We start from the raw sequence: 25,363 nt of genomic DNA on the forward strand, positions 1-25,363 counted from the left end.
ACAGCAGCAGGCAGGTTGTATTTAACCCTTTAGTTTAAAATGATCTGTTACTAAAAGTGGAGCAATATTAAATGACTTAACAACTTTTCTATTATTAAACTTTGACTGTGAGTTTTGCTTTTATATATCACAGAGATTATGTTCTGCTCATTTTGCCCCGAGGGTAACATGAGGTAAAATAAAAATGAGTGGTTGAGTGGATAGTTTTATAGTGTTTTCCAAACTAGAAACCCTTTTAATATGCTAGAAATCATTAAGGAAGCACTGAAGTACCCTTATCTAATAATAACAAATCTAGTAAATAGAGTTGAGTGTATAGAACATAAGGGTAAAGTCTATAAACTGGTGGCCAGAGCACCAAGGAACATGGCTACTGGTTACAATTAATCTGTCTCAGTTGTCTTTTCTTTGCTGCAAGCTGAACCGACATAACAGAGTCTTTCTGATCACACGTACACAGATGGAGTACACAATATTTCCTGTCCTATTTGTAAATAGAGGAAGCTTTCATTTTATATACTGTATATTGCACGCACTGACATCACCCTGATGTGAAAAATGTGACAGCTACACAAATAACATGTACCTGGAGTTCAGGACTATTGTATTGTACAGTAGTGTATGGTGGTCCATTCACTTGGTAATGCACACTGGACTAAAAGTGCAGTGATATAAACACCTCGATAAAACCAGCGAACAATGATTCATTATGCTATGAGAGCTCTTAAAATTCACACAGCCTTCAGAATATAGAAATAAGTCAGAGTCAGTGTTAATCCATAGCAGTGTATGGAATTCGTGTTAATTTCAATGGTACTAAATCTGGCCTGTGTTGGCTGAATGAATGCTTGATCACACAATTTAATGATGTTTGCTGAGCTCAGAACCATTTGGAGGCTCTAAGAGCACAGCAGGCCATAACTGCTGGTTATGGTATGATGATGATCCTTTCCTGCTGCTGTAGTCTCTCCATGGTTATTTATCTTTCTTTTTTTTCCACTCGACTCCTTCCTGGTGCCAGAATAGAAGCTGCTCAAACTGAATCCAGGATGCCAGCGAGTGCTAACCTTTCATTTATTAACACACCTCTTTCAGATCCAAATAAAGGGTGATTTGATCCATCACTATACTGAAGATCACAATGTATTCTGGGGAAGTTCTGCTACTCAAGTCAGTAGTTATGTTGATTTGGTCCCTTTAAAGAGGTCATCTAACAAACTTGAGTTGAGACTATTGAAATGGCTCTTAAGATGCAACAGAGATTACTCCAAAGGTAGGAGGAGAGGGCAAGTAATCAAGTGTGTGTTAAAAAATAATGGAAGGGTGGATGTTGGAGAGCAGAGAAGTGGTCTCTCCAAGTCTGTATTTATAAACAGAGGGGATTTCTGGCAGGTTTTCATTCCTTTTTCCAGTCTGTACTTCTGGTCTTGCAATTAAAGCTATTTCTGCTTGAGCCCTTCAGTATTTCCCAGATGATCTTGTCATGTAATTATTTGTCCTAATTTTTGACATAAATTTGCACTAACTATGCAACAATCACAGCTGAATATTGACCAACAGATGAGCCAGTTGTCGAATTATTAAAGTTGTTTTTTTTATTATTATTATTTATCTGTCAGGATGGACTTTAACCTCATAGTCACCATTTGCATAGATTACAAACTCAGTGTCACTGTTGAATTATCTACAGACTTCACTTTATATAACCGTTATGTATCCCACCACTCACTTTAACCAGTTAAACTGTACTAGTACTAACAATCATTTCAGCAGTCATTCCGGTCTTAACCAGTAGATGGCATACAGAAATATTAATCAAAGAAATAACACTCAAGTTGCAAGATAATGGACCTACTGGAGTCTGACAGAGATTTCAAGGGATTTCATTTTAAAAGAAGTTCATAGCAGGCTTTTAGACAAATTATCTTTTTGCTGGACGTTATTAAATGGCACACAAAATGGTTTAAAAGGAAATGGAAAAACGAATATTTAAATGATTAATACTAAGTGTCCCACACACACACACGCACACACATTAAAAAGTGAATTGCTTAAATGTGTATTTAATTGCATATTGAGTAAGTGTAAATGGAGTGCAATCAGTTCTTACAACTGAATATATTTCTATATGTTTCTGTTCTTTATATTCCTACACACTCTCATATTAACTATAGTCCACAAAACCTAGTGCTGCACTGAAATGAAATTATGACTTGCAGTATAATGCACCCCTAATGTATTCTCAGTGTATTCCTATACAGTGAAGCTAACTAACTGCTTCACCATATCTACAGCAGACATTTTGGCTGCTGTGGCTTTGTTTTTGCCTCTCAAGTGGTCAATTATATGGTCAGTGAACAGTATTATTGAGGCCTCATGATGACAGTAAATTGGTGAGAGAGAATGTGTGTGCTGTCTTAGCCCTCTCACACCCTTTTGTCAATACCCAATTATCCTCCCTGTTGCCTCTTCTCACTGATGGCGAATTCTGAAAATAGCAATGTGGAGCATTGTCTCCTAATTGCAGCTAACACTACTCACTTGCCGTATTGATCATATATTAGAGGCTCCTCCTACGCTGGAGACGCTTCCTGGAGCCAGGGTGAGGATTAGGGGTTGTCTAGTCCATTCTCCAATCACCGTCACAAAAGACTTCCATTAGTGTGCATTCACATGACGCTTTTTGGAATGTATCCTTAAGGAACACACTGAGGGCCTTATGCGCTAGACAGATGGACTCCTTGGCTTTTTAGTTCAGGTCTTCTGAGAATCAGATTTATCAGAAGCCCAAGCTCAGAGGTTCCCATTTAATATGGTTAATATTTTCTGTGCTTGCACAATATAGTTGCTTTTTTTTTTTTTTTTTAAACATTCCGAAATGTGTTGCTTTCCCACTGTTTGGTTTATACTGGAGTGCACTTTGATGAGACTAGTATCTTTCCTTCAGTACTTAAGTTTCATATGCACCTAATGTAGCACATATTGTTATAAACCTTAAGGCATTCATTTGAACTATAATGTGTCCGACAAATCAAGAGTCCTAGAAATTAGATTGTGAAGCCATTTCAGTAATTACTAGTGCTCAGCACCATAATAGCATGGTCTCTAATAATGCATTCCTCTGAAGGACTCTTTGATTCAATCAGGAGGTTAACTTTAAATAAGCAATTCACTCCCTCAGTGCACTGTACTGTTAGGACTCAGGATTCAATCCCAGAGGGGCCATGTGCAAGCCACAACTGACCAGTTTCATTGGAAAGGGTTGGGTGTAGGGTCTATCAGCATCCCTGTGCTATATACAGGACCAACCTGCTAATCTACAACACTGCAGGGTTTTCCTTTCCGTAGAAGGGCTTAGGTGCAGCACCGCAGCAACTAAGTGTTTTTGCAGAGCAGCTTAAGCTGAATGAATGTAAGAAGGCATTTATTTTCATTAAATCTCAAACATGTTATTTGGTGAAATTAGTAGACGTTTGAATTATTACAGACTATCAATAGACTTTTTGACTAGTACAATAAGTGTTGCCTTTCTTTCACGATCAGCATAGCTTTCTTACACAAATATTGTAAGGATAAGGGTAAAAAACATCATGTAAACTTAAAATAACTTAAAATATCCTTCAAATAATTTCAAACCACCCAACCACCACCACCCGGAACAAAATCAGCACCTAAGCTCTCTGAAAACCTAGGGAAACCCCTGCACTGTATGCCTATTTTAGCTAAATGTGATGACTGGTTTCATCAAATGAGACAACATGCACTGGTCTTTTCGTTCTCTGACTGATGTAATACTGTAATGTGAAGTAAACTTACTAGAATTCACAAAGATCCCACTCCCACTATGCTTTTGAAACCAGTACAAGGCTTTGTGTAATAAAAACTCTGATAGCAACTATTTTCATAGACATTCATGCCGTTATCATAATTATCTTGTCCTAAATATGCTGATATGATGCTGTGCTTCATGAGGAAATCATGTTCCCAAATACAAAGTAAATAAATACACTAACAAAGTAAGTAAATATGCATTAAGCTAATATTCATTATCTGTCATTAATAGTCTGCTTTCATTTTTGTTTCTGAACTGGCACGCCTCATTGCTCTCAGCTACTGAATGCTGATAAGCCTAATTTCCAGGCTCACAGCAAGGAGTCTGAAAGACAAGAAGGGATGTTATGCTTCTTGGCAATGTATTCCTTCTGCCTCATCACTCAGTTGCCAATATGTATTCAAGGTGACTTAGATATTTTACCATCTATTTATGGAGTTGAACATAGAAACACATCAAATGTTTAAACTGAGGAAATGTACCATTTTAAGGAAAAAATAAGGTAAGTTTTAATTTGATGGCCGCAACACGCCCCAGAAACATTTACTTCTCCAGACATTTGTTGCCCCGTCCCAAATTTTTTCAGACGTGTTGTGGCCATCAAATTCAGAATTACCTTTTTTTTTTTTTCTTGAAATGGTACATTTATTCAGTTTAAACATTTGATATGTTTTCTATGTTCTATTGTGAATAACACATGGGTTTATGAGATTTGCAAATCATTGCATTCTGTTTTTATTTACATTTTATACAGCGTCCCAACTTTTTCGGAATTGGGATTATAATTAGTTGCGCTTGACACAACTGTAGGGTCTGACTCAAGGACACAGAATGTTGCCTGTGTAATAAGCTCAAAACTGCTTATTAGATCTATAAAGTCGGAGAAGTACTGGGCTTGGGAGAGGTTACCTTTAAAAGGTATCTACAAGCAAGTCCCTTGCTCATGCACAGAGCTTCAGTGTGGGAAAAGTGCCATGTGAGCAGGTGAGCAGCTCAGCTTCGACATTCCCCAGTGACCAATTATCCAGAGCTGTTTGTCCACATGAGGGAATGGCCTGTGCTCATGTGGGGGTCAGCAATTTAGGTGTTGTTTGGATCTTTCTCTTTCCCAGATGTACAGGGTTTCCTAAGGCTACACACAGGATGCCTAATCTATTGGATTTGGAAATAAAACATAATTTCCCTTTAAAAGTTTTCCGTCTGATACCTAGGCAGAGGAGAAACTCACACCCTCTGCATGCATAACCGCAGACAAGACCTCGCTCTGTGGTAAAGCCATAGAATACCTGCCAGGGTCAGGTGTAAAAACATGTTCAGGTCAGTCGAAGCTCAGCAGAATGCAAGGTACTGCATCCCCTAGGCCCCTGGAGCTCTCTAACCCTCACTGAGCTGAATATATATATACATAAACTTTAAAGGATGCAACTGAACCACAAGGCAATGGTAAAGATCTGCTCCCAAGGTGGTAAATTAGAGACTGATGGAAAATTAACATAATTAATTAATAAGAAGCTACTTTCAATATTTAACATTCTGCGATGTATTATATATGCGCCATACGGGTTTAGTATAGGTTACTAATAGGAGCTCACTGAATATGGCCAGTGGGTAGGTCTGACATAATTACTGTATAATTATTTGAGCTAATTGTGATAGTTTGTGTGGTTTGAGATTAACCATTAGATTCTGTTAGATACATGTTTTCATATAAATATATGTATTCAGCCAAGGAAAAAATATTGACAACCACATGGTTTACCTATACATAATCAGACCTCTGCATCATAAAATTTTTATATTTTTTATATTAAATTTTGATCTGTGAACTATTTGTGGCTATATTTAGAGAAGTTGTACAGTAAGTTAGTATCTATCATTAAAAATACTAGATAACAAGGATATTTGTTTAGCAATTGTCAAAAAAATGTCTGAAATGGGTTAGCATGTTCGCCTCACACCTCCAGGGTCGGGGGTTCGATTCCCACCGTGGCCCTGTGTCTGTGGAGTTTGCATGCGGGGGTTTCCTCCGGGTACTCCGGTTTCCTCCCCCAGTCCAAAGACATGCATGGTAGGTGGATTGGCGTTTCCAAAGTGTCCGTATTGTATGAATGGGTGTGTGAGTGTGTATGTGATTGTGCCCTGTGATGGATTGGCACCCTGTCCAGGGTGTACCCCGCCTTGTGCCCGATGCTCCCTGGGATAGGCTCCAGGTTTCCCCGTGACCCTGAGAAGGATAAGCAGTATAGAAGATGGATGGATGGATGGATGTCTGAAATGTCTAAAGGTCTGAAATCTAATTAACTTACATGAACAAGTGTCCATAAATAGCTGTCCTTCATGAATCTGTATGTGCATTATTATATTTCTGTTATGTTTATATTAAAAGCGTTTCAGAAAGTCAATCTCAGGATTGGGGGAGGGGTCTTGATCATTTCACATACTACTAAATTTTAATAGTGAAAAATAGTTCGCATTGCTCAATCTATCTGAACAGAAAATGTCAGTATAAATGTGACCACCTCTAAAATGGATGATACTATTGTCAATGCATTAGACTACATGCGAGAAATACCATGCAATCGTGCACGTGCACTCAATCGGCCGAATGCAACGGAGATAGCACGAGAGATACCGTAAGTGTTTGAAGTACACTTTTTCTTGGAAAATAAATGTCATAATCTGAATAGTGTTGCATCTCGATCATAAATGTCCCACACAGTTTATCAAAATAAAATGTTTATGGTGAAATGATTAAGATGAAGTTTACCTATTGTCTTGAGGTCATTTTAAGTTTTCACTCTGAACAAAGCAAGCTCATAAAATACTGTTAATTAAAATATCATAGGGACAAATAATTTACGACCACAAAAATGTCATTTAGACCATATACGTAACTCACAGTGTGTATTTTATCTAGCGCCTATGCTCGTGCATGAAAGTTACATCCTTTAATATAGTAACTCTAAGCCAGTGGTTTTCAAAGTGGGGGCCCCCTTGGGGGCCACCAGGGGGCGCCCAGGGGGCCTCAACAATTTGTCGTGAAAAATAAATTCTCACTCTCAGACAACCACACACACACACAATCAATTCCTAATGTAATGAAAAGATGTAAGATGTAATTATTAATAAATTTAAAAAAAGGGGGATATATTCAGAAGTCTGTATTTTTAATGTGTTTTAAAGACATCTTGCAAAAGGGGGGCCTTGGTCAAATGTTTATGCTATTTGGGGGGCCTTGTTCTGGAAAAGTTTGGGAACCCCTGCTCTAAGCTATGTGTGCGCGCGCATTGTCTCATGTTCATCCATTCAGCAGTGAAGGTTAGGAATCACTTCACTATAATTTTGACATACTGAGAGGGAGTCTCATATTATATATGAGTCTCATGTTTTCAAACATATTCGTTTTGTTCTTCTTTTCTGAATTGTTCGATACCAATACCCTACCAATGCCCTTTAGTCACGACTCACCAATGTCTGTTTTATCCGTGTTATAGTTCAGGTTGCTAATAAATTGAAAATGCAGTGACCTTTTCACGTGTAAATAACACAGGCCTTTTATGCAGTCGGATTTCATTTAACACTGGTAATGTCATGAGTAAGAGAAAGGGAACAGATATAAGGTAGTATTTTTACTGGCAAGAAAAGACAAGTAAGTTGAGGAGTAGTTTAGAAAGCAAAGACTTGCAGAGAGTTCCTCAGGGGCAGGGTGTCACGTATCGAGGTTGAGCCAGAAGCAAGTGCAGATAATAACATTTATTTAAACAAACATACTATGAGACAAAGACACTAAGACAACTTGGTATAACACTGTGGCATGAAACAAAACACCGAGACATAAACAACAAGAGTCTAGGACAACGAAAGACAAGCAAACAGTGCAGACAAGGACTATATATACACACACGAGTGCTCATTAACAAAACGTGAGTCAGGTGCAGGTGGTCATGTGACAGTTAGTGCAGTGCAGTGGCTGATGGGAAGTGGAGTCCAGAGTTTCTTGATACATGACACAGGGGCTCAAATGTAAAAAAGAAAGAAAGAAAAAAGGGCTACATCACCAAAGAGCTAATTTGACACCTTTAACAACTTTACTAAATTTAATTTAACTACATATTATTATCACCCTGGTTGACATTGTAAACAGACTGTGTGTGGTCACATTAATGATTATGAGAATGACACTACTAATATAACCTAATGGTATTTTATTTTTACATTCATAGAAATAATTACAACAAAACCGCAACTTTTAGTGAATCCAAAGGGGCGCAAGGTGGCTTAGTGATTAGCACGTTTGCCTCACACCACCAGTGTCGAGGGTTCGATTCCCGTGGCTCTGTGTGTGCGGAGTTTGCATGTTCTCCCCGTGTTGCGGGGGTTTCCTCCGGGTACTCAGGTTTCCTCCCCCAGTCCAAAGACATGCATGGTAGGCTGATTGGCGTGTCTAAAGTGTCCGTAGTGTATGAATGGGTGTGTGAGTGTGTATGTGATTGTGTGCCCTGCGATGGATTATCACCCTGTCCAGGGTGTACCCCGCCTTGTGCCCGATGCTCCCTGGGATAGGCTCCAGGTTTCCCCGTGACCCTGAAAACGATAAGCGGTATAGAAGATGGATGGATGAATCCAAAGAATCTTTAAAAGAAAATTGAAACATTATGAAATAAAACAAAACCAGAAACGACAGTATTACCATCCTCAAATGCAGTGACCCACCTACTGAATGTCACTTACTGTAAAGTCAGTAAAACTATTAATTTCACAATTACATTTACATTTGGCAGCAGCACTCTGATTTCCATAAAACTGCAGCACTGCTTGATGAACTGGCTTTTTAGTCTCAGAGCTTGTCATTTTTTTGTCTTCTAAATTTCATTTTAAAAAGATAAATTGAGATTTCAATGATCTTATATCACAATTTTTTCCATATCACTTAGGCTACAGGACTAAATTTACCATATTAGTTAACAAGGGGCAAGTTATTATATGTATATTTTATAACTATATTTGTGATCTTGAAAAGTGGGCTCATTATTATTCTGTGCTGCGACTCTGCAGCTCCTGCTGAATGGAGCAGACGCTTTCAATTTATAGCGTCCGTTGAACGGTCTCCAACTGAACTAAATGGTTTTTATTTTTATAAAAAAGCAAATGACATTGGGGCGGTGCTGTGGGGGAGGGCGCAAGGGCAATCGGTGTATGGCTGAACAGAACACCGTGTACCACCGACTATCACTCTTTGTAAACATATGATGCCTTTTTTGCAACTATCTGTTGCAACTATCTTTACAACTATCTGTCTCATATTAGCTCACTTTTTTTTTTCACCCATGTTGATAAGTAAGCTGTCCCTTTCGCTGTCAATTTCTTCAGTTTTTCTTTAATTTCTTTAAGGCATTGTGCCTTTACTGACTATATAACATACATATAATATAACAAGGTCACTTGCATGTCTGGAAATGTAATGAACTTAAGTAGTTAGTACTTACCAACACATTCCCTCTCAATCAATTTGAAAACTACCGTCGATAAGCATATACAACGCTGCTAATATTACGAAAAGGTTATCAGAAGAGCTAGAGGTTTCAGCATACCTGTCTGCCTGCTGAAGCAAGATGGATCGTGATTGCATCATGAGACTATCTGACTGCAGACTCGAGTCGGACAAATAAATTGGAAAATTCTCTGACTTTCTTGTGATTAATTTGCTACTGTTGTGTGCACGCTCTCGTCTTAATTCGAATTCAAACCCTTTTTACATAATATAATTGTTTATTAATTAATGCTGAGAGGGGCACTTTTAAATAATTTAGAAAAAGGGCAGGGGCTCGAGCCACACGAGTGCCCCCCTCCCGTGTCCTGCACATCCCTGTCAGAAAGTACATACTTCTTTTTTAAGGCATTCATGGCACTATTCGTCACATAAAGCTGAACAGCATTGTAGGAATTATACCATTTAAAGTGTTATGTTCATGTGCTGCATTACAACAACTAGTTAATCTGGGCAAAGTGAAAAAAGCTGACCCCTGAAAGTCAATGTGTAATTCGCACAATGAGTGTAAAGTCGGGAATGCATCCTAAATAGGAGTTCATCACCATGATGATGATGAGCGGTAACACACGTAAACCTGATCCTGTCTGACACGTTCCATCACTGTACCAGTGAGCTGGGGATTTTGATTCAATAATGAAATGCTATGACACACACACACACACACATTCAATCACACCTAGGGGCAATTTAAAGGAAACAATCCACCGACTAGCATGTTTTTGCAAGGTGTGAGGAAACCAGAGAACCCAGAGGAAACCCGAATGAAAACGCAGAGAACGCAGAGAGTCCATGATCGAACCCAGTAACCTGGAGCTGTGAGGCAGCTATATTCAACTGAATCATGATTAATATTTAATTATTATTAATATGTCTGGCTACAGGGGTGCTGGCAGAAGATGAGGATTGTTAGGGCTCTGCATAGACACAAGGCTCAAAGTTACATTAACAAAAACAAAATGCCCAGGCTAAGTAAAATTGTCCCGACTTGGAGAGCGTCTTAAACGCGTGGAATGTGCTTCTGAACATTCTCTCCACGAACTAACTTCGAGAAAGTATGGCTAAGCTCGTGTTGGTTCAGCACAACCTCTAATTGGCGCTGTTAAAACGCAAGAGCAGATCGGCTGCGCTTCCGGGTTTGGGCCGGCAGGCGGCGCTGACGTCAGCCTGCGCGCGCAGCCCGGAGCAGAGCGTGAGAGGGGAGGAGCGGAGCCGGAGTTAAAGTAACCGCGCACTGTGCGCGCGAGAGACACGGAGCAAAGCTTCCTCGCTCGGGCATCTCCAAGGTTTCCGCCTGGGAGCGCATCCACGGCACTGTCAACTTCGGCACGGCATCGTGTGACAGACACGAGCCACCCGCGACAGGAGACACTGGCGCCGGAGAACATGCTGGCGTACTTTGTGCCGCGCAGTTAAACAGCAAAAGGCACTGAATGAAGAGCGCGCGCACACCCGAGCGACGGAGCAAAACAAGGACGAGCGCAGAGGCTTCGGGAACACTTCAGGAGGTGAGGCGACATCCCTGATTAACTGTTAGTTTGTGCTTGTTTTTGTTATGTTTTGCCAGAATGTTCGCCAAGGCTTGAGTACAAGGCGTGTGTGGTTCATTTAGAGTGCCAGTTATTGTCCGGCGTTTAATAAGAGCACCGGCGCTCGTGCCATCCTCCCCAGATGTCATCATAATCGCGCGGGGTGTGCGGCTCCAGTGCGGCGCGCATGCGCATCATGCTCTCAGCCGGCAGGGAGGAAAACTTGGTGTTGTGATTTTGATAGCCAAGACGCCGGTCTCTTTGTTTGTGTATTCATTCTAAAAACGAGATTCATCCAACATCCAGCGATTCATCCAAGATTCAGCCAACATGCCAATAGAAATGAGTAATTATAAATGAATATGTCCACAAATAAGTTCATGCACAGTGTAAAGTACTGTGGCTTTATTCTTTGTGAAACTTGGTTGCAATGGAATAAATAGGCCTATATACAGTGCAAATATCTGTACTGGATAGGCATTGATTTCATTTTTTCTATTTTCAGAAACCTATAGCCTACTCATGATACTGATACGAGATGCGCACATCCCCTTCGTAAATTAGCCAGTTGATTCCATGCAAACTTCACTTGCCAAGTTTGACAAAACATCAGATGTGTGATTGTAGTGTGCTTTATGATCTTTTGAGTCCTGTACAATTTGTGTTCCCCACATAAAATAGAGTAGATTGGATCTCAAAATATGTCTGAGCAGATACTGTATATAAATACCCGGGTTCTGAACATCCCTAATGTGCTCTGGTTTTTTTTTTTTTTTTGCATTTGAATATGCTTTCTTATTATTATGTCACTATCTCATAAATACTTATAAAGCTAAAACTGCAATCTCTCTCTCGCTCATATATATATATGTGTATATATAATATATAAAGATACGAAGGGTACATTTGTAGTACCACCATTACCCCTTCAACGCCACTTGCCCCAGTTTATGTACACAAAGCACTATCTTTGAAGATGGTTCATCCAAAGGCAGCTGTTTATCTAGCTGGCTAGCTGGTCATCGGCATAAACTTTAGTTTATACCCTCGACTACAATCTAGATGCATCTCTGCTGTTTTCAGGAGTAAGTTTTAGTTGCAAAGCTGCTCATTTCTGCAATTGATGACAGGCATTATAAGGACGTACATTGCTGCTGTCATTCAAGCTTTTTTTTTTTTCCCCCTTCTGGCGTTCACCAATAAGATCGACTGCACTTAATTGCACAGCAAAAGTAGCATAAGATCCAGATGGGCATGTGGAACTCAAGATGGCTGGGTAATGAGTGCGTCTGTACTGTACCAGCTGAAGGACCGAGAATGTCTCACACAAGACAGAGTGTTAGGCCTGGCATCTTTGTAATGTCATATTAGCTCATGTTGTACTATCATGTTCTTTCACACGTAGAGGACCAGGTACAGATGTATAGCTCTCTCAAACTCTCTCAGTGGAATTGCCCTGCTGTCGTGTTGGTAGAGCTTCCAGCAGCAGGCAGAGGGATCTTACACCTGCAAAAAAAATATTGGCTAATCTATCAGATAACATGGGCACGCATAAGATTAACGGCTTCTGGCATGGACGTCTCGGAACACTGCAGTGGATCTGAACCTGCTAAAGTGAGAGTCACCACAGAGCCTGGTAATGCTGGCATATATACCCGTGTACCTCTAACACACACACATCCATCCATCCATCTATTAATACTCCACTGTTTGTAGAATTTGTATGAATTATGGTGGCGACTCCCTCTGCATGGTTGCACAGTTATGTCCAGACTTTTTGTGTAGTAAGGTGCATCATGCAGGAGCATTTCCTGTTTTCAGAGCTGAAAGAGACTGGTTGTCTAACTAACCTGATCATAATCATTTCTGCTCTGAGCTCATTTTTAAATAATGAAAACTCTGTGACTACAAATAAAACATAGAGGAATGGCTACTGAGAAATAAAATAATAGTTTGCCTGAGAACAGATTTGCTCTTCGTGTGTCAGGTTTCATCCCTTTTTAAAACATTTCTTCTGTTTATTTTGTTTATTGAGCAGATATAGAGCGCTCAGATTGATCCCCTTTATTCCCTGCATTTTCATCTAATGTGTCTTGGACTTAAATGTGATTCTAAGACTATCATCTAAGAATATCTAAGAATGTATCTTATTTGAGCAGTACGTGTTTAAAGGATTATTATTTTTTAAATTATATTGTATTGTATTGTATTTTCATATTCCTGTTAGCTTTAAAGCCAAATAGAGAGAGTAATACAAAACTGCTTCTGTTCATAAAATGGTAATGCGATTTGATTGTGTTTTTAGGTCATGAGAAGGACATTGTTCATGATTGCTGGAAAGATAACAATGCTCATATCATGCTGCATATAGATGCTTGTGTTGAAAACAAGGATGACGTCATCACTGACATCATGTGGACGCTGGGTTTGAGGGGAGCATTTTAAGAATAGTTATGCCGTATTGATCACAAGCAAAACATTCAGATCTCATTGTAATTGTAGAATATACAGAATATGATTTTCTCTGAGGGTCTTCTGCCAATATTTTTCTGAAATGGTATTCCTGCATTAACACTAACATCAACACTAACTTCCCGCTAGAATGGACCTTGTTTTTTTCCGAAGCCATGCTTTCTAATAAGCTTGGCTGCATTTCCAGACCAATATTATAGAAGCAAATATAACCTTAACCTAAATATCAAGGCCATTATTTCATGCTCTCTTTATGCTTCTTTGATAACAAACTATACGCATGGATTGATTTTTAGATGCAGCTTGTTTATTCAGTTATATTCAAGGCTGTGTTTGAGCTGCTTAATTTTAATTATTGAATTAATTAGTTATTTTCTGGTCAGGAAATGACCTCCAAGGTTGAACAGATCTGCACAGCTCTACCGCTTTTCTATAAATCCGAGCAACACCTGTGTGTTTAGATGAGTTTGGGGCTGATTGAAATTTTTAGTGATTTCAGTGATGTTACGGTTCATTCTGCAGACAGCAAGGGGCTGTAAAAATTACAGACTGCTCCTTTAACGTTAACACGTACCTATTTTTTTAATTCCAGTTCGGTAACAGTCACGTAATGAGGCAAGATGGCATCTACCTTAGTCTTTCATTAGAATTAAGGCATAAAATAGAAAAAGAAATGAATAATTCTACTCGGTAATGTGAAGGCGCTGGTTTTTGTGCGTGGTTAAAGGGAATTTGAAAGAGCGTTCGAAATCCATATGGCAGGCTGGTCTGTGCTTACAAGGATCCATTAGAAGCAACAACTCTTGCTGATCAATCCGCTGAGGAAATAGAAATCCTACTTTACATGGCATCTAGATGGTAGTGAAACGGATCATTTAAAGATTACACCCACTGTAATTCTGGATCATAGCGTATGTGCTCATGCCAGATAGTCAAACTTGCTGAATGCCAGTGAACATGTTGAGATTTAATATGCAAAATCTGCACACTGGCCAGAACTAAAGGACTAATATACTTGCTAATGTAGAAGGGGCAAAAGGCCATGAGCAAACTGCACCATTTTGAAACTCTTAAGTGACTCTGAAGCATGAGCGGCAATCTGTGCCTGATCCTTCACCCTAATACTCCCACTACATAGTGCACATGGTCACCGCCACACTCCAGTTTACAGGCAATTTTTAATAGGCAAGGAATTTATCATGATTCAGGTCATACACACTTCTAGCTTCTTCTACTTTTTATTTTTTTTAAATTTTTTTTTTAGACTATTTTCACGTTATTTCCATACAGAGCATTAATTTTTAAACTGAGTTGCTGCAGCTCAGCGCATGGTTTGAATGTTGTTGGATACTGTTATATTTTTAAGGTACTGGAGAAAGGTCTGTGAGTCCACAGTGTCACAGAGAAACCATGATCAGCTACCTCAGCGTAGTGCATTAGACATGTACTGATATAAAATTTTCCAAATTGGTATATTGCACGACCTTTCACAGTTTACAATTTGATCAAAATATTTACTCAAAAAAAAAAATACAAAAAAACGCGGCCACATTGCCAAAAAAAATCCCTCCGTCAGCGGTTGGAGTGACAGTTCTGTCGGAGACATTTTTCAAACTCGTGGAACTGTTATACTGTTGACAAAATTACAAAATTGCTTTGCTTTGCTGACAAGGATACATACAATGCTGCAATGCTGACTTCTAATTTAGTGCAAATTAAGGATTCTTTGCAAACAGCTGTTGCCTTTAAATATCAAGAGCATCAATTCTACCCAATTCTTCTCGCAGCTGTTTCTGAATCAAAAAAAACAAGTGGATTAAATGCTGTGAATTGTCTGTATTCTCTAACTTGGATATGTAATGAATAAAACAAAATTATGCTGCAATAGGAAAACGATCAAAGATAGGGCTGGGCGATATGACAAAAATATCATATCACAATACTTGAGGACATTTCTGCGATACACGATGCCTATAAGAATATATAATTTAGCTAACAAACGGTCTGCAAAACAGTGGTAAAATAAACAAAAAACCGTTAAACTGAGTTTAACGCTATTTTTCTTTAATGCCTACAATGACAAAGAAGATTAAATGTAAAAAAGAAAAATAACGTCAAATCCATTCGGTACCATTTAATTAGTAATTATTAAATACGTACGAAAAAATTCATCACCATACCAACGATATCTCAGAAAAGTGTATCACGTAATCATTTATCACGATATCGATATTATATCGTTATATCATCCAGCCCTATGATTTGATACGTGGCCCATGTTTACAATTATTGAATGTACTAAAGAACAAATTCTGTGGAACGTCCACAAGACAAGTTAGTTCCCTGTGTTATCACACAGGGTAAAACAACTATAAACAGCCGTTCCCTCACCGGCCTGTCTTTTTTTTTCCTCTCCCGAAGTTAATAAGACAAAGGAATACAGCTTGTCACATCACCAAGAAAACCGCAAAGTCCTCTGTCCTGAAGACTTTTCCGTTACAAAGTGCTGACACAGGAGACTTCTTCCATAAATGTTAATTAAATGCCTCCTTACAGAAAGCTTGACGCGTTTCTTTGTTATATAAAGCATGCTTATCTGCGGTCCCCGTGAATGAGTCGTTACAATAGAAACGACTCCTAGCATCAGCGTGCGTTAATATAAACCTGTGATGTGAATTACAGCCGGTACTACAGTCAGTGCCTTTCTGTTATAGAAAATGAATCGACACCTGACCAACGAGATTTGAGAATTCAACAGCACTACTGAATAATGCAGTTTAAATGTTGATGCATGCCCGTGGTGAAAAGCTGCATGGGGTGCACTATAAATGTTGCATTTTGTGAGAAGTTCCCAGCAGGGTGTTGGGCATCTCAGCTTATCTCAGGAGTTTAGAAATACAGCCAGGTTCTCACTTTAAAAAGAATGTACACTCTCCTGTTTTCCATAATGTAAAAATTTCCCCCCCTTTTTTTTCTTTTTTCCTTTTTTTTTTTTTTTTTTTTTTTTTTTTTGCACGACACTCATTATGGTCCCCTGGGGAACAGTTCAGATGGAAACAGGCTGTCAGCTGTAGTTGGAAAAAGAAGTGATACTGAGGCCTGTTATGCACTGGGGCATTATGTAATAATTTATTTGGCAAGTAAATAATTGAATCAGGCCTCAAGGATAACAGCTCCATCTAGGGCAAAAGTGCGAGCTCAGGTGGAAGCTTGCGCAGATGATTTATGATTTTCAGCTATGCGCTTGGCCTCTAAGGACAAATACGGCACGGTCTGAAAGCTAGCCACAGTGCACTGTCTTTCTGGGGTCACTCTTACTAATTAAATATAGTTCCCTCTAAATGTGGTTGAACTCATCTATGTCAGTGGTTCTGTAAGAACTGATTTCTAGGTCAGGATGTGTAGCACATCTGTTTAGTGCAGAAAAGCAAGCTTAATGGTACAAGAAATAAATAAATGGAAAGTAAGACCCTGTGTTCATGTTGCTTTTGCAGCTCAGAGAAAACAATTCTTAATTTCATTTTGAATAGTGACACCTTAGACAGTTTGCTGATTTAATATTCAGAGAATGTAGTAATTAAATTGTTTCTGGCTACATTTCTTGCAAATGTAACCTAATCAGAATCAGCCAATTACAATTGATTATCTTGTATAATTATGGGATGCATAATAATAGGGATTATATGTAAGAATACCTGTACTGTACTGTATTGTACTGTTTTATGTTAACTTTTTAAACCATTCAATATTACTGATATTTATGTATATATCTAACTATAGAATAAAAATGATCATTGATTATTAATACTAGAATAATCTTTTATAATTAAAAGAGAGAGGGAAAAAAAATCAATGTGTAGATTAATTCTAGAAGCAGTAGTTTAGTTTGGCTCAGCATTATATAATTTTCTTTCAGCAGTACTTAATGCCTCTGGTAGCCCTGAGAAAATGCATGTCTACATCCTTGTGAAGAAGTCATTACACAGCATTTGAAACAGAAACCTTGTAATTCACTTTTATATGCATTGTCTTTGTCGGAACACTGCTGCTGCAAAAATGCTCATTTTCGCTAACATGGATATGGGATTTTAAATGCTATGTTAGCAGGATAGTGTTAATTTTCCGCATGGGCCGGCAAGCTACTTTAGCTGCTGGTGTAGCAGGTCTACCACATAAACACAAACTGGTAGGCACTTTAGGCATTTTCGATTCATATGTATATAAAGGGGTGTGTATGTGTCTGTGTGTGTGTGTGTGTGTGTGTATATATATATATATATATATATATATATATATATATATATATAAAATGTGTGTGTGTGTGTGTGTGTGTGTGTGTGTGTGTGTGTAATATGTATACACATACACATGAGCCAACACCTCAATTTTTTCTTTATCCCCGAATAATTCTCCACTTGAAGCTGTTTGTCACTACGTAGCTAAACATCAGTCAGTAAAAGAAGACCTGTAATTTTGTATCTTCAGTGAACGGAGGCGAGATCAATCAGACAGCGGTTACAGGAAAATATGTTGAAATACTTGTGTCTTATTGGCTGACAGTCTCTCAATTCTGCCAAACGCTAGCTCACACAGTCAGTGTGAGAAAAAATGGATATATGCTGATATCTTTTTTTTTAAACCAGTAAAGGGGTTGAAACTGAAACACTAACATCCTCTCAAGCTGAGCAGGAAAACAAGGTGTGTTGAACGTCTATATGAGTTCGTGAATATGTATAAGTTACGTGAACATGATATGAGCAGAAAATATTGACAGATCATGTACTTTGCATGGCTCTGTAGTAGCTAAACCCATACGGTGATAGCTTAGCTGTGCCTCCCATTGGCTAGCGACACCAAACTAGCCTAGTCTCGTGTTAGACATACAAAGTTCTGCAAACAGTGACTACATTTACATGGACAGTAATAATCTAATTATTTGACCTTAAGGTGTTTACATGAGTCGCGTTTAGAATATTCCTTTCATGTTCCTGTTTGACATGTTATAGAACATAGATCAATTAACGGCACACGTCATTACGTCACTGCGCCACGCCGTCCGACGTCCCCTCCAGAATTTCACATATTGACATACAAATCGTCTTCGTTATGGTACCGTATACAGTTTTGGTTGTTTTTCATTTTTAATTTTACGAAAGCTTCAAGTGCGGTTAATTATTTATCATTCTATACGTGCAAATAGACGACTGCTTGAAGCCGTGGGCTGCGTCCCAAACCACGTACTTACCGTCTATATAGTAGCCTAAATGCATGCATCGCCTAATATATAGCAGGTAAGTACGCGGTTTCAGACGCAGCCGTGCTCTCTTGTTTGCCGTCAAATGGTTTAGCACTGCCGTGTGTGTACGTCTAATGCGGTGAAACTTAAGGTGATTAAACTCTGATAATGCGACTGAAATAGGAATACTCCACATGTCTTAATTTGATTTGTGTTTACTTCGAGTATGACTTTAGTTGGATTAAGGTCATCAATAATCGCTGTTTACGTGCTAGTTTCTTAATCAGAGTATCGTCTTAATCTATGTAAACGTAAGTGTAAATGTAAACGTACTGAGTGATAACACCCGAGGTGTAAGCTTTATGATAAATCTACCTTTTTGTCCAATTTCCAAATTTTTTAAGCAAGTAACCCTCACATGCAAGCAAAAAAGCATGCAAAGTATTCAGAAGTATATTTTGGAGTAAACATTGGAGAAGAATCTGGGCTCAGCCCCGGATGATTAACAGTTCAGCTAACACCCCTGTGTGTGAGTGTGTGTGAGTGTGTGTGAGTGTGTGTGAGTGTGTGTGAGTGTGTGTGAGTGTGTGTGAGTGTGTGTGAGTGTGTGTGAGTGTGTGTGGCAGTCAAAAGCTTGGACACACCAGATAATTATATTTATGATTGAAAATCATACCTACTTAAAGTATTTTATTTAAAAAATAGAAATGTACAAAATTTAGGTTATACTTAAAATGAAATTGTTTCCCCAAAATAAAACTTTTTTTATTTATTTTTATTTATTTATTTTTTATTTAGGAGTCGCAGTCTTGGCTTATTTGGGAATGTTCCCTTGAGAAGATGTCAAAACTGTGCAAAGATTCATTCAATTCAATTCAATTTTATTTGTATAGCGCTTTTTACAGTAGACGTTGTCTCAAAGCAGCTTTACAGAAATATCAACACGGTATACAGATATTAAAAGTGTGAATTTATCCCAACTGAGCAAGCCGCTGAGTGGCGACGGTGGCAAGGAAAAACTCCCTAAGATGTTTTAAGAGGAAGAAACCTTGAGAGGAACCCGACTCAGAAGGGAACCCATCCTCATCTGGGTAACAACAGATAGTGTGAAAAAGTTCATTATTTATTTATATGAAGTCTGTATGGCCTTAGGAGCAGCCGTAGTCCCAGCAGTCTGGAATTAGAGAAGATTTGAGCTCCATCCAGAGGCAGAAAGGATCTGGATCTCTAGTATCTCCATAAATTCGTGTGGGGCTCGGCGAAAGGAGAGAGGGAGAAAAAAGATTATTATGACTGCGAAGTAGTAGAACAGAATCTATCATCACTGTTGAGAATTTAAAATATAAAATCGATTTGATTGGTTTAACATTTTGACCACTACAGTGTTTAATGTGATTATTGTTATTATTCTAAATGAGTAAAAAGGAAGAAAAACCTTTTTTTTTTTTTTACTGGAAGTGTATATGGATATTTACATAGTGTAATCAATGGAATTGCACCATGAATTTCTCATGACTTGTTATGCTATTCCTACTGAAAATAGGGAAGACAGGAAGCACATCTGGTTGCTGGTAGCACTGCCATGCTGAATTAGAATAATATGGTACAGAAAATTGCATGTTGCCACTTTTATTTAGAAATGCTACTGGCAGCAGCAACATCGTGCACGTGGGAGAAAGGGAGCCATATCCACTGCTCCTGGAAGCAGGCCACTGAAATGAAAGTGGTGTGAAGTAGAGTGTGTGACGCTGAGTGTAACCTCAGCTGAAATGGAACCTCGTTCTAACACCTCACAGTAACATGCTGGAGACGAGCTGAAAGCAGTGTAATTACTCATGAAATCTGCTGCCGAAAATAGAAAGCCTAGAACCAGTAAAAACACAGCTTCTGTTAGAAATGCTGTTTAATAATTCTGCACCTCCTAATAGCTGCGTAATAGTTGTTAGGAAATTTGTCAAAATAGTATATACTAGTATAAAATCTAGTATAAAAAGCATCAGTAAAAAGTTTACTATCCTGATTTTAATTACATAATTAAATGCCATGACCTTAATAATGGAATTACATTAAACCTTTTTGTTGTTTGTATTTATTTTTTTTTAACCGTAGTACTATTAATTAATTTTCTTCTGTGCTCATGTTGTAAGCACAGCAGGAAAAAATGGACCTCTCAGCAGCACTGCATATCGGGTTCTGTTCATTTTGCAAGTCAATTAATTTTTTTTTTTTTTTATCAGTATTTTCAAAATCAAGGTCATTTTGAAATCAGTTTGCATGTTTTTGAAAAAGGTCTGCTTAAGTAAACGAAGTGAACGTGAAACAGAGCAACAGATTATTAATGGTTCATCTTTATCTCATGGCCGGTAATTGGTCTCTGGTGATTGCCAAGAATTGCGATTAAGAAATGCCATTAAATCGTGTGTATTATGTCTGCAGTTCAGTTTATCCACCAGATAACGCTTCTAATTAATTGATAATTGCAAAATTGATTTATTGCCTGCGTTGCGTTGACAGAGTAGAATAATGACCAAATGGAGATTCTGGTGCAGCTTTTAGATAACGAATTGTGCTCGCTATTAAAAGTGATGTGTCTGAAGACAATCGGGCTAATCTGTTGGCTGCACGAGTTTGGGGGGAAAAAAAATTACTTTTAGTTTTTTTTTTCTTCCAAAAACATAATTCAGGTTGTATTCAACTGGCATGCTTGAATAAAGCATGATTCTGTTTGTTTTCTGTTTCTCAGTATTAAGCTTTCATGGTTAAAAATCGACCATGCAGTTTTCATTATTTTTGTTTTGTTTATTTATTTTGAGTTTGTTTTGATATAAAAAAAAAAGTCTCATCCACTGATGTACAAACTAATGCTAGGAGCAAGATGGAAGGATCAGAATTGTATAAGTGGGAAGCAATGAGGGAGCAAATGATTTTGTGAGGAATAATAGGAAACCATTGCTGATTTTATGGCAAAGTAAACATGATTATTTGTTATTGAGGTGCGGTCTGGAACTGAACTGAGAAAAGCGTTTATGGGCAAGAACAAAAAGAGGTGATGTGTGAAATAAGCAAACAAATGGAGCACGAGGGAAAGAACCTTGGCCTGACTCAACTTGATGAGATTAAGACCAGCCTTCTGTGGTCCTAAACACATTCGTAAAGTCTGGGACTGCATTTGGGATTTTATTGTATTTGTATTATTTGTACTATTATCATATTATTGTATTGTTCTCCATCTATGGTGACTATAATTGTCTTTTCCCCTACAGTTAGCATGCCAAGATTTATTTCTATATTATGCGAATTTAATATAATGAGATACATAATCATTTCTACAAATTGGTTTGTGCCGGTGGAGTAGTGTAATGTAATCTATAATATAATAGTGTGCAGTGGACATAATGTGACCTAACTGCCACCACCTCCTGGTACAGCCACACATGTTTTATACACTCAACTGGCAGTTTATTAGACAGTTTATTGTGTGACTAACTACAAGGTACTATTTATGTAACATTACTGAAAATATGTAAAGGCATTGCTGAGACATAGCTCTGGTTCAGTCCTGAGCTCAGGTTACTCGCTGTGCCTCTGTATTTCACCTTATTCTCCTCGTGCCGATGTGAGTTTCCTCCGGCTTCTCCGGCTTCCTTCCACCCCCAAAAATATGCCAGTATGTAGATTGGCTACTCCAAATTACTTGTAGTTATGAATGAATCTGTAAACGTGTGTAAATAGTGCAGGGTGTATTTCCGTCTCAAATCCAGTGTTTCCAGGATCCACTGCGAACCTGATCAGGATAAAGCTGAGTGAATGAATGAATGATTTGTTCATGATTATCTACCATAATATATTTCTTCATTAATACAACCTCGATCACCTAAAGTTCTAGGGATTTTAATACAATGTATAATATTATGATGATTAATTCTATGGACAAATAACCCAGAAAAGAATATTCTTTAGGACGTGAAATATAGCTTGGCAGTTTAAAAGATTAAATGGGAAAATTACTACTACTATTTTTTTTTGTAAATCATTACACCTCAAAAGCATATGCTTAATATGTTCAGTGTTTACATACATTCAGGGGTGAAAAATCCTGAGTGATTAAAGCCTTGTTATTAAAGTGAAATTTCAAATATTAAAATATTAAAGTAAAATTTCACTTAAAAAAAAAAAAAAAAAGGCACACAGTTTGTATCATTTTTGCTAGAGCACAGGTTCTCAAATTTTTTGAGGCTAAGAACACCTTTAACTGTAAAATAAATTCCATGGTCCCCCGAGTAAAGATTTATTTTATTTATTTTATTTTATTTATTTTAAACGTGTATAATTACATTTTGCTTATTTATTTCTGTTCCTGAAAGTTCCACCTACAGGACACATTAGGTCCAAGACATTATTTACAGACCTGCCATCCTTTATGCATTTTGCATAGGAACTTCAAATTTTAACATCAGTATATGCTTCTACGAGTTATCGCTCGAAAATATGCAAAAAGAGCAGTTTGCTCACCCCCCCCCCCCCCCAAAAAAAAAAAAGACAGATGAGCCAGTTGAGAGTTTCTAATTAGGTCTGCAACTAATGATTATTTTCGTAATCGATTAATCAGCCGATTAATTCTTCGATTAATGAGTGTGGGGGCAATCTTTCAGTACAGTTTTTTTTCGTTTATTTAAAATAAAATGCACAAACAGAGTGTTGCAAATATAAACACTTATACAAAACTTTACATACATATATATATATATATATATATATATATATATATATATATATATATATATATATATATATATATATATATATATATATATATATAAAAAATACCTTTATCTTATATATAAGTGTTTATGCATTATTTTATATGGATGCGCAAAAAAGCACTGAATTAAACTACAGTCCTAAATTAATAATAAAATCTCACGGTCACTGCACCGTGTGGTTTCTGTTACTCGCTGCCTTTAGACATATTATTTTACTTGTGTTTACTTTGATCATACCTTTTTTAATTAGCCATTACAGGTCTTCTGTGCTACACAAGATCCACTTTTTTACAGTCTTCTCCTTGGCATTTAATATAAAATGCCCCCTCCCTTATGCCTCCGTGTGATAGTGACTGAGGTCATGTTGGGTATAAAAGGTAACGTTGACAAACAGTAAACAATAAATGTATTGTCGTTGACTCTGGGATTCTGCTAAAGCTAGTGGTGTCGCATTACATGCGTTTGACGTCATGTGCCATTGACTGGGAAACGGCTTATACATACGGTCAGTAAAAAAAAAACCTCTAGTGTTCCTTTTGAGACGATATTACCTTTCTAAAATTCATACACTAGACGGTAGAGTCACAGTGCATAGTGTAAGTGTATAACTTTAGTGTTTACTCCCCGAGGCGTGTTTTCGAACCAGAAGTAACATAGTGAGTAAATGTACCCTGTGCCATACGCAGACCAACTAATTGATGATGAGATTCGTTGGCAACAATTTTCATAATCGATTGTTATCGATTTTATCGATTAGTTGTTGCAGCTCTATTTCTAATATTATCTGAAACCCTGGAAGCTCCACCCCCTCATGTTACATTACATCAGCAATCTCTTGTATCTGTTTCTGTCAAGGTAAACGGAGAATGTTCTGAGTTCATTAATGTGAAATAAAACATATATGTGCATGTTTGACTTGGGTATCATTAAGCAAGTATATAGTTAACATCAGTAAAAAAATAAATCACTTTCCAAATAATTTAAATGGTAATGATAATTAGAAAGTGATTAAAAACACTTGTGCTGGTCAGTGGAGCCACGTTCAAACAGTGTGGTCAATGGTGTTGAGGTAGAAACTGGAGTGTGTATAAATATGGGGTTTTACAGTAACCACCATGCAAATGGCTGCTTCTCCATCCCCATCCCCCAAGCACCCAGCGGTTACCGTAAAAACCCCATGTACGCGCGCACTACAACTTCTACTGCAGACAGGGGATTTTTGAACAATATCAAAAATCTTTCAATATACTGTAATATCATACTTTGTTTATATGCACTACACTTTTCCAATATAAATCTGCTTTTACACCCTTGACATCCCCTGCTCGGTATCAGTAAAACGTGATGGAACCAATTGAAATTGTTCAGCGAGCGTCAAAAATGCATGAATTGTTAGTTTCCTTTACTCATTGTGATGTAATACAAGCAAAAATTAAAACAATAAACATCCAGATAAAGTGAGTATATGATACATCTGCACATATGGCCTCAGCTACACTACTGTTATGTCTTATTTGCACAAGAGATCCCGCTTGAATGTACTCCGGGTATCTCTATGAAATCTCAGACATCATTGTGGATTCAATAGGAGCAGTTTTACCGTGTGAGGTCACACTGAATAAATTTTTAACACAGGTTTTCTGACGTGCACACAGTTTGCACACTTTCCAAAACCTATTATTTAGGTCACACGGCATAAACCTTTAACAAGTAGCTGTAGGAAAATGATTACATGACTCTCCTTGTCAATGTCTTGTTTTATGTATAGGACGTTTTTTGGAAGTCCTTGGAAGAAGTTTGGAAGTCCTTTTGATAGCGATGAGAAGAAGCAAGAGCCGTCATTGTTTGGCCATATAGAGCAATGAGCACAGTGCTGTGGGTTTACACGACGCCTGTGCTGTGACTGATTCCACACACACTTTGTGGAATAACAGGAGAAGCGCTGTTTACTTTGGACAAGAGTGCTCTTTTATGTGGCACCCC

At 38.0% G+C, this 25,363-nt stretch overlaps 1 protein-coding gene across 1 annotated transcript in view; it reads left to right on the forward strand.

Moving 5' to 3' along the window:
* The first annotated feature begins 10,798 nt into the window (after window positions 1–10,798).
* Window positions 10,799–25,363, forward strand: part of LOC128601003 (kelch-like protein 29) — a 209,833-nt gene continuing 195,268 nt past the window's right edge. The window contains exon 1 of the mRNA XM_053613846.1: window positions 10,799–10,888. The gene's annotated coding sequence lies outside the window, so the exon portion shown is untranslated. The remainder of the gene's footprint in view (window positions 10,889–25,363) is intronic.

The sequence above is a fragment of the Ictalurus furcatus genome, chromosome 25, assembly GCF_023375685.1.
Source record: "Ictalurus furcatus strain D&B chromosome 25, Billie_1.0, whole genome shotgun sequence".
Classification (NCBI taxonomy): domain Eukaryota; kingdom Metazoa; phylum Chordata; class Actinopteri; order Siluriformes; family Ictaluridae; genus Ictalurus; species Ictalurus furcatus.